This window comes from Polypterus senegalus, chromosome 4, assembly GCF_016835505.1.
Source record: "Polypterus senegalus isolate Bchr_013 chromosome 4, ASM1683550v1, whole genome shotgun sequence".
NCBI classification, from domain to species: domain Eukaryota; kingdom Metazoa; phylum Chordata; class Cladistia; order Polypteriformes; family Polypteridae; genus Polypterus; species Polypterus senegalus.
The window spans coordinates 233639025-233649226 of record NC_053157.1 but is presented as its reverse complement, the minus strand read 5'-3'; positions in this window follow the sequence as shown (position 1 = coordinate 233649226).

The following is a 10202-nucleotide window of genomic DNA, read 5'->3' as shown; positions in this document are numbered from 1 at the left end:
ATCTAAAATTATGACAGAAGTGCTGGAATCCACGGGACTGAGTGACTTAAAAAGAAGAACATCCGGGTCCATCGCCACATCCTGTCATGGAGCGGAACCTTAAGACACCAATTAAAAAAATGTTCTGAGCGTATGAAACGATTCTCTGACAGTAAAAATCTTCCGTGGTGTTTTGTCTAATTTTATTCCAATTTTAATTCTTTTTAGTATTTATTTAGCTCTTCGGTCTTTTTATCTCTTCTGTTTAGTTTTGCTTTTCACCTTTTTCTAGTGTTAGTTTTCATTTCGTATTTCATTCTGTTTACTTTTAATTTAGTTTATTAATCTTTTTTACATTTTTTTAGCTTTTATTTAGTTTTACTTTTTAACCATTCCCTAGTGTTAGTTATTATTTAGCTTTCATTTTGGTCACATTGTTGCCCCATTTTATTATTCTCACTTCCCAAATGGTTCTCCTTAGTTGTCAAATAGTCTGTCATTCACATACAGTGTGACCCTTTGTAACAGAACTCTGTCCTCTCCTGATATTGTGACAGTTCGAGACTTCCAGTGTCTCCAAAAATGCCAGAATCCAATTGGCGCTGTGCTGCCATGACGTCATGTGTTCATTTAACCTGCACTATGTTTAAATTTGCCTTCATTTCCAGTCGTGTGAGGTCCTCAGTGAGCATTACGATCACTACACACGTTCACTCTCTTTCAGTCAGTCATTATCCGACCCGCTATATCCTAACTACAGGGTCACGGGGGTCTGCTGGAGCCAATCCCAGCCAGGAAACAAACCCGGGGCAGGGCGCACACGCACACCAAGCACACAGTAGGGAAGATTTAGGATCGCCAATGCACCTAACCTGCATGTCTTTGGACTGTGGGAGGAACTCTATATTTATTGTTCTAGTATCAGAATTAGTTTAAGTTAATTTGTTTTGGTTTAAACAGATTTTTATTTTTTTCATATTTTTGATTCTTGATTTTTTTTTTTTTCACATCTTCGCGCCACCCGTTCTGTTACTTTGCGCCCCCCGTCCCACAGGTTGAGACCCACTGCTTTAGATAACAGAATAATTGTATCGCGATCTCGAGAAAACGAAACTTAACCTTTGCACCTGGCATCAGGCTCGCTTACGTTGCAACGTCTATAGAGCTGAAACCTTGCTAACTGTCTTCTTACATGAAGGACACTAACCTTATTACATTCATAAACATATACTGTATCAGCCTGCGTCAGCCCTTCATTGAACTAAAATGTGACACGCTGATCAATACAGTTCTGCTCTTCTGCCGTTTCAATCAGGACGTGGGTTCAATAAGCTAAACTTTACACGTCAGATACAATTATTTCATAATTTCGAGAAAACGAGATCTTTTGTTTTCTCGAGATCTTGATAAAATTAGTCCGTTATCTGGAGAAAACAATTAAAAAAAATAAAATAAAATAACGATATTGCACGTCTTCTCTCGGCTTCCGTACAATACAAAGAATTAAAATCAACTTTATTTAACTAATGCCATTCGTTAGCCTTTTTTCTGTCACTAAGATCATTTTTAATGTTGCTGCATTACACTGAAATGATTATTACAAAATAGGAAAACACTAAAAGCTATACATTCTATTGAAAAAAAAATGACATGACTTAATAATAGATCATGTTTAAATTATCACACCATTGATTTTTTTTTTTGTCAGCATGAGACAAAGGGGGAAAAAAAAAACAAAACAGCATAAACTCCATAATTCTAAAATCCGCCAATTATAAAAATGATGAATTCAAAGTCAGAAAACCTGAAACCCAAAAGTAGCACAGGTGACGTACAAGAAATAAAAAAAAAAAAATCATTGTGAGAGCAGCGCCATCTAGTGGGCCCCTGTGCTCGCCCACGAGCTTCAAATCGGCTGGGGCTCACGCCTGGAAGATGGAAGGATAGGAAGAGGAGCAGTACCTCTCCCTGGAACACGAGAAGGCAGCAACCCTGGTGGGAGTTTTGGGGGCCACGGGAACAGACCTTGGAAGCTGAACCTTGTGGGGACCCGTGGCTCAGAAGCCACACGACGCGTGCGCAAACCAAAGTGACGTAACTTTTCTCGAAGCTAGTGTTGAAGTTTGAGGTGTTACTGTATTTCAGGAATATGTATGCTTTTCTTAGCCTTACTACATTAATGCATTAATCACAGTTTAATCAATCGATAGATACATCTGTCGAAATAAACTACGGTAGGATACTTCGACAAAGTAGGACAAATCGTCAGAACACCGGACCGGTGTTCACCCATGCAACGCTTCTGTCACACTAGGAAACGCTGCAGGAAGGTCATCAAGGGGCCGCCTCAAATAATAATTCTTTGCATTCACATCGCGCTTTTCCTACTACTCAACGCGCTCAGCAATTGAAGGTTAAGGGCAGAGCAGAGTCCCTTTTGGCACTTACGGGATTCAAACTGGCAACCTTCCGATTGGCAGTGCAGATCCCTATAGCTTTAAAGGCCACCACTCCGCCACTCCTTCAGACTCCGTCAGTAGAGGCGACAATAGAGACAGAAGAAGAGAAAGGACTGTGAGTTATATTGGTGGTGATTTGTGCACGCTGTGTGAAGTGCAAAGGACTGTAAAGAAAATAAAAAGCGCGAATTTGTGTTAAGTGTGCCTCTTGCGTCTGCCTGTGCCGGGTTAAGCCCTTGTATGGCGCCATCTGCTGTCACAGTTTACTAACTGAGCTGGCGCGTTTACAACGTTTCAGATACAATTGGTTACATTTCTTTCTTTCTTTTTTTTTTTCTACCTGGAGCAGACAGGAGTGAAGTGACTTGCTCAGGGATAACACACGGTGTCAGGTGTGGGATTCAAACCCACAAAGCTCAGGGCTTGAAGTTCAACATCTTAACCACTGCGCCACTGACAACCTGTGTAAGTATGTAGCAGTCCGGTGCCGTTAAGATTCACACCGTCAAAAAGACGGGGATTTATTTATTTTTACGGAGGAGATCCCAGGGACGCCCCCAGCATTGGCCTGACCCGTACACACTCACAAACAGAGACAGAATAATGCACACTGGAATCAAACAACATTTAAAGAATATAATGAAATAAATGAAAACAATAATACCACTCCTGTATCCTTACGGCGATATTACATTAAACACATAAACAGCAAAGTCCATGGAAAACAGCACCGGAAGTAATGAAATGATGACGATAGTAAGTCCAGCGATCTGTACGTTGAAAGGGAATGAAAAAACAGTCCTACTGGTAGACACTGTAAAGGTGAAGACGGGTGGACGGTTCAGGAGCGCTCCGTTTCTTGTGGGAAAGCCATGAATCCACTATCAGTCCTCAGCACACAGGTAGACAGAAGACGATCCAGACCCCAACAACGAAACAATCCAGAAAACAACGACAAAGTACGTTTAAACCGACCGAAGGCAGGCAGGCAGCCAGACAGGCACACGGAACACAGAATACAACAACAAAACACACACCTGCCCTCCTTTAAAGAGCCACTCTTACCCCCTTTGATCCCAGCAGTCCCTGCACCCCAGACAGAAGACCAATCAGAGCCTCTGCAGAGACTGCTGGGAGATGCAGTTTTAACTTATAGTAGCGCTGCTACAAGAATATTGTAAAATAACGAAGAAGGGCACATTTAATAAATTCAGTCAGACACCACTCGCTATTTAAATGCATTCAATCTTATTATTATGTTTTGAAATGTGTGTTCTCCCCGTGTCTGCGTGCGTTTCCCCCGGGTGCTCCGGTTTCCTTCCATAATCCAAAGACATGCAGGTGAGGTGCATTGGCGGTCCTAAATTGTCCCTAGGGTGTGCTTGGTGTGTTTGTCTGTCGGTACTGCGGTGGGCTGGCGCCCTGCCCCGGGATTTGTTCCTGCCTTGCGCCCTGTGTTGGCTGGGATTGGCTTCAGTAGACCCCCGTGACAATGACTGAATGACTGACTGACAATCCAAATTATTCTTTATTTCAATAGCAAGATATTTGTCTTTTATATTACAAACGTTTTTCATCCTGTCCACAATCATCAGCTTTGACCACGCCCCCTCCACACCGCTCGCCCAATCATATCACACCGACTGCGCAGCACCACGTGACACTCTCAGAGCCGCTAACTGGCCCTTCAGCGCAGTCGGTTATAATGGCAGGGCAGAAATGCAAAATGATGGATTTTAGATAGCGATAGAAAAAGAGCGACGGGAGCCGATAATGAAGGTCGAAATAAAAAAGAACTGCATATAATAAAATATCAAGAACAATGGGAACCGTCCAGTAATCAAGAGAAAGAGAAGAATATCCCGAAGAATATGTAAACAGAAATGTGAAAGGGCAACGTTAATAGATTGTAAGTCAGAGGATAAAGCAATTCATGGCATTGCTTTTGACGAGGCGTTATTGTGTTTGAATTTTATTTACTTTTTACCACATTTTATTATTCATTGGTATTTAAAGTCGACAGTTGAAGTGAAATGTTCAAGTAAATGATTTTCTATCTATAAGAACTAAGCACAAAACCGTCCTCCTTCTGTGCTCTCCATACTGTTCTACAGTGGGTATAGAAAAGAATCCCCCTCTTCGAAATATTCCCATTTTTATAAGCGTGTTTTTATTTTACTAGCTGATCCTCAGACACAAAGCCTTTTTTTTTTTTTAGTAGGCCTGCTCACTAAATTCGCCAACCCCTGGAGCCGCTTGAAGGGTGTCAGGGCGCCCCACCGTTAGAGACAGCAAGATATGGTAAGTAAGTACAGTAGGTATACAAAAGAATCCCCCTCTTCGAAATATTCCCATTTTTGCTTTACAGCCTTAAATGAAAACACACACACCAATATTTCTTCCCAGCTTTACTTACTCAATGCAATCTCTAACATCCAAGTGAAAGATATCACAGCTACAGTTCAGAAGAATTTCAAAAATCATAAACAAGAAACCCCCCCCAAACTCAATCTGGTGTCAGTGCCCACCATTCCCATTGCAGACCCTGGTTATTGTCTCCCTCCCACCTGTGCTCAGTTGTAATGAGTGTGATCAGTGAAGCTGTTCCTGGTCCATTCATTCCCTAACTTGGTAGAGAAACTGACAGCAAACACCTGACTACGGGTGGCCAGCCACTTTCAAAAGATCTCAGGGATAGAGTTGTGGATGGACATAAGGCAGGCAGGAGATGGAGACATAAACATCTCAAGGGCTTTATCAATCCCAAGGAGCCCAGTAAAGTCCATCATGAAGAAGTGTTTGGTACCACTGGGACCCTTCCTGAATCCTCCAAACTGGATGGAAGTGCCAGGAGGAAACTGGTAAGAGAGGTCAATGGCCACTGTGAAGAAGTTACAGGATTTGATGGCACAGAGTGGTCATTATTGGTGTGCATGTGACAGCAATTTCACAAGTGCTCCACCACTGTGGTTTGTTCAGGAGGGTCGCACTTCTCAAGAAAAGCCACATGAAGGCTCGTTTGAGCTTTGCCAGAATGCACCTTGAAGATTCTGATGCCAAGTGGGAAAAAAGGTCTGATGGTCAGATGAGACTAAAATCAAACTATTTGGCCTCAACACCAAACGGTCCACCAATGCAGCTCACCATACCTACAGTAAAGCATGGAGGGGACAGCATCCTGTTGTGGGGGGCCTGGTGCTCTCGTTAGGGTAGAAAGGAAAATGGATGGGGCAAAACACCATCAAATTCTGCTACCCTCTACCAGAAAGTTGAAGATGGGCAGAATGTTCACCTTTCAACACAACGACAATGTGAAGCACACAGCAGAATGGACCACACGGTGGCTGAAGGAGAGAAACGTGAATGTGCTGGTGTCAGTGGTCAGAGCCGAGACCCAAATCACACTGAAAATCTGTGGAAAGATCTGAAGATAGCAGACCACCAATGCTCACCACCCAATGTGACCGAACTTGAACAGTTCAACTGTAAAGAAGAGTGGGGGGCAAATATTACACAATCTAGGTGTGCAAAGCTGATAGAGAAGAATCACAAGAGACTCAGGGCTGTCATTAAAGCAAAAGGGGGGTCAATAAAATGACATTGGGGGGCTGATCCTTTATTAATCTCAGTAGGTCTTGCTTTTGATTTGTTATAATTTTTATGAACTGTAGTTGTGATGTCTTTCACTTGGATGTTAGAGGTGGCATTGATTAAGTAAAGCTGGGAAGAAATATTAGTGTGTGTGTTCATTTAAGGCTGTAAAGCAAACAATATGGGAATATTTTGAAGAGGGGATTCCTTTCTATACCCACTGTACTTGCCATCTCCTGCTCTCTCTAACAGCGGTGCGCCCCGACACCCTTCAAGCGGCTCCAGAGGTGGGTGAATGTAGCTAGCAGGCCTACTAAAAAAAAAAACGTTTTGTGTCTGAGGATCAGCTAGTAAAATAAAAACACACCCTTTAAAAATTGGTAGGCTTGGTCTGCTACCCATAAAGGCGCTTTTCACACAGATGTTTGCTTTCAACAGGCTTGTCGGCTCATCCATGACTTATCAGTTCATTGAGAATCTAACAGACCAGCGAGCTCAGATCAACATAACCAATATGGTCAAAGGTTGGCACGGACCTCTTGGCATTTCATGACTACTGTACAATAATATATATATATATATATATACACACGTGGACAAAATTGTTGGTACCCTTCAGTCAATGAAAGAAAAACTCACAATGGTCACAGAAATAACTTTAATCTGACAAAAGTAATACTAAATAAAAATCCTATGAAATTTAACCAATGAAAGTCAGACATTGATTTTCAACCATGCTTCAACAGAATTATTTAAAAAAATAAACTCATGAAACAGGCCTGGACAAAAATGATGGTACCCCTAACTTAATATTTTGTTGCACAACCTTTTGAGGCAATCACTGCAATCAAACGATTCCTGTAACTGTCAATGAGACTTCTGCACTTCTCAGCAGGTATTTTGGCCCACTCCTCATGAGCAAACTGCTCCAGTGGTCTCAGGTTTGAAGGGTGCCTTTTCCAGACGGCATGTTTCAGCTCTTTCCAAAGATGCTCAATAGGATTGAGGTCAGGGCTCATAGAAGGCCACTTAGCCATTCTTGGGTGTTTTTAGCTGTGTGTTTTGGGTCATTGTCCTGTTGCAAGACCCATGACCTGCGACTGAGACCAAGCTTTCTGACACTGGCCAGCACATTTCTCTCTAGAATCCCTTGATAGTCTTGAGATTTCATTGTACCCTGCACAGATTCAAGACACCCTGTGCCAGATGCAGCAAAGCAGCCCCAGAACATAACAGAGCCTCCTCCATGTTTCACAGAAGGGACAGTGTTCTTTTCTTGATATGCTTCATTTTTCCGTCTGTGAACATAGAGCTGATGTGCCTTGGCAAAAAGTTCAATTTTGTCTCATCTGTCCATAGGACATTCTCCCAGAATCTTTGTGGCTTGTCCACATGTAGTTTGGCAAATTCCAGTCTGGCTTTTTATGATTTGTTTTCAACAATGGTGTCCTCCTTGGTCGTCTCCCATGAAGTCCACTTTGGCTCAAACAACGACGGATGGTGCGATCTGACACTGATGTTCCTTGAGCTTGAAGTTCACCTTGGATCTCTTTAGAAGTTTTTCTGGGCTCTTTTGTTACCATTCGTATTATCCGTCTCTTTGATTTGTCATCAATTTTCCTCCTGCGGCCACGTCCAGGAGGTTGGCTACAGTCCCATGGATCTTAAATTTCTGAATAATATGTGCAACTGTAGTCACAGGAACATCAAGCTGCTTCGAGATGGTCTTATAGCCTTTACCTTTGACATGCTTGTCTATAATTTCTTTCTAATCTCCTGAGACAACTCTTTCCTTGCTTCCTCTGGTCCATGTTGAGTGTGGTACACACCATGTCACCAAACAACACAGTGACTACCTGGAGCCCTATATAAGGTCCACTGACTGATTACAAGATTGTAGACACCTGTGATGCTAATTAGTGGACACACCTTGGATTAACATGTCCCTTTGGTCACATTATTTTCAGTCTTTTCTAGGGGTACCATCATTTTTGTCCAGGCCTGTTTCATGAGTTTATTTTTTTATAATTCTGTTGAAGCATGGTTGAAAATCAATGTCTGACTTTTATTGTTAAATTTCATAGAATTTTTATTTATTATTACTTTTGTCAGATTAAAGTTATTTCTGTGACCATTGTGAGTTTTCTTTCATTGACTGAAGGGTACCAACAATTTTGCCCGTGTGTATATATATATATATATATATATATATATATATATATATATATATGATCAAGTAGATGAAGCCATACATCGTGAAGTGAAGTCACCCCTGCAAATGCCTGGCCACTGTGCACTTGGCTCAGTTTGATTTATCCATCCATCTGTCCATTATCCAAACCACTATATCCTAACTACATGGTCACGGGGGTCTGCTGGAGCCAATCCCAGCCCACCATAGGACACAAGGCAGGAAACAAACCCCAGGCGGGGTACCAGCCCACCGCACTGCACACACACACACACACATGGGACAATTTAGGATCGCCAATGCATCTAACCCGTATGTCTTTGGTCTGTGGGAGTAAACCCACGCAGACACGGGGAGAACCCGGGTCTCCCAACTGCGAGGCAGCAGCGCTACCCACCGCGTCACTGTGCCTCCCCAGGTTTATTTATTTACTTACTTAATTTTATACAAAACGTATTTCTCCAACATTCCAATAAGTGACAACTGATAGCGTTATTTAAGCTTCCCAAATGTCATCGTCACTCAAGTGTGAATAATGTCACCGGCAGGCCGACTGTGTAAAACACGAATCGTTCATAGCATCAGAGCACAGGTCAGCCCTGTGAAATGACGATGACGTGTGTGGCCCGTCCTATTGGGCAATCAGCCGTTCTGATGAGTGCCAACTAATCAGCAGGAGTGACAGTGGGGCACCGGGCCGTTGGCAGAAGCTGCAGTTTCCGTTTTGACTGTCCTCCTATAAATGTACTGTACTGTATATTCTAGGACTTCTCAAGGAGGTTCTTTTATATAATTTTCACTTGCTGCTAAATAAGCGTACTTGTTTTAACCATATGAAGTATAATTTTTACATTTTAGAATCAACTTTCCAATCCAAAGTGTTTTTTTTTTTTTTTGTTATTTTTTTTAATAACATTTACTCCCACCGTGCAGGTATTCAGATCAGTGATGTGTTCAGGAATTGGTCTGCTACAGATTGCCAGGCAGCCTCTCTTGCTGTTATTTCCATTTTGTGTATTTCTGTACACAGTAGATTGAGTGTCACTTCTTGTCCAAGTGCTGAAAAGACCACCACTGTCTCACTCTGACATGTTCTTCTCTGTTAAGATCATTACATTTTTCCAAGCTGTCCAATAACACACAATGCCCTTCAAGTCACCGATCCTCAGTCTCACACTCACACATGTTCTCGAGGATCACTTGTCAGGGCAGCTTCAATTTCACGAGTGTATGCATAAACGTGGATTGCCTAAACCCATCGCGACTTAAAGAGAAACACTTTGCATTTGTGAAATCATTTGAGCTTTGCTTGGAAAATAAGAGACATATTCCAACACAAAGTCTCATTTTTTTTAAGCCCACTGAGTGGAGTAACCCACTGCAATACACTTCTGATCAGCATGAACTGATGTGCTGCTGAAAAGAGCCACAGTTACAGAGCAGTGTGCAACGTTCAAAACAGCAATACAGCGTCACTCCTGTTTGAATTTATGTGGGTTGTCGAAGGCCCAGGGAGTCATTTGCCACATTCTATAACAGCAATATGTTTTTTTTGTTTTGGGGGTAATTTGTCCACTTTGGGGTGCTTTGCTATTTGTAATGACAATTATGAATCACACTCCTAATTCATGGCATCCTTTATATGCTGTCTTCTTCTTTTAGTGTTTTAGGTTCGCTCCACAAACGTTGCTTTGTTCCAAATGTTTTGAAACTGTGTGCGGCTCTGAAGAGCACTGTAAGAGCCATTTCCTAGTTACATAAGATTCATAAATATTTTACTAGATGACAATGCATAATCTATGGGCGGTTCCTGTAAACCCCATAAGTTGAGTAAAATTGGTATTTCTAGCCATATCTGACTGCTTTGACTAAACCTTATTCTTCAGTTAGTGATCAGCCTTGCCATGTGTAAGGTGTAGAGGGCACATGGTTTTAAACCGTGCCTACGGGTCTTTTGAGTGTGTGAAGTAACATGTAAGAAA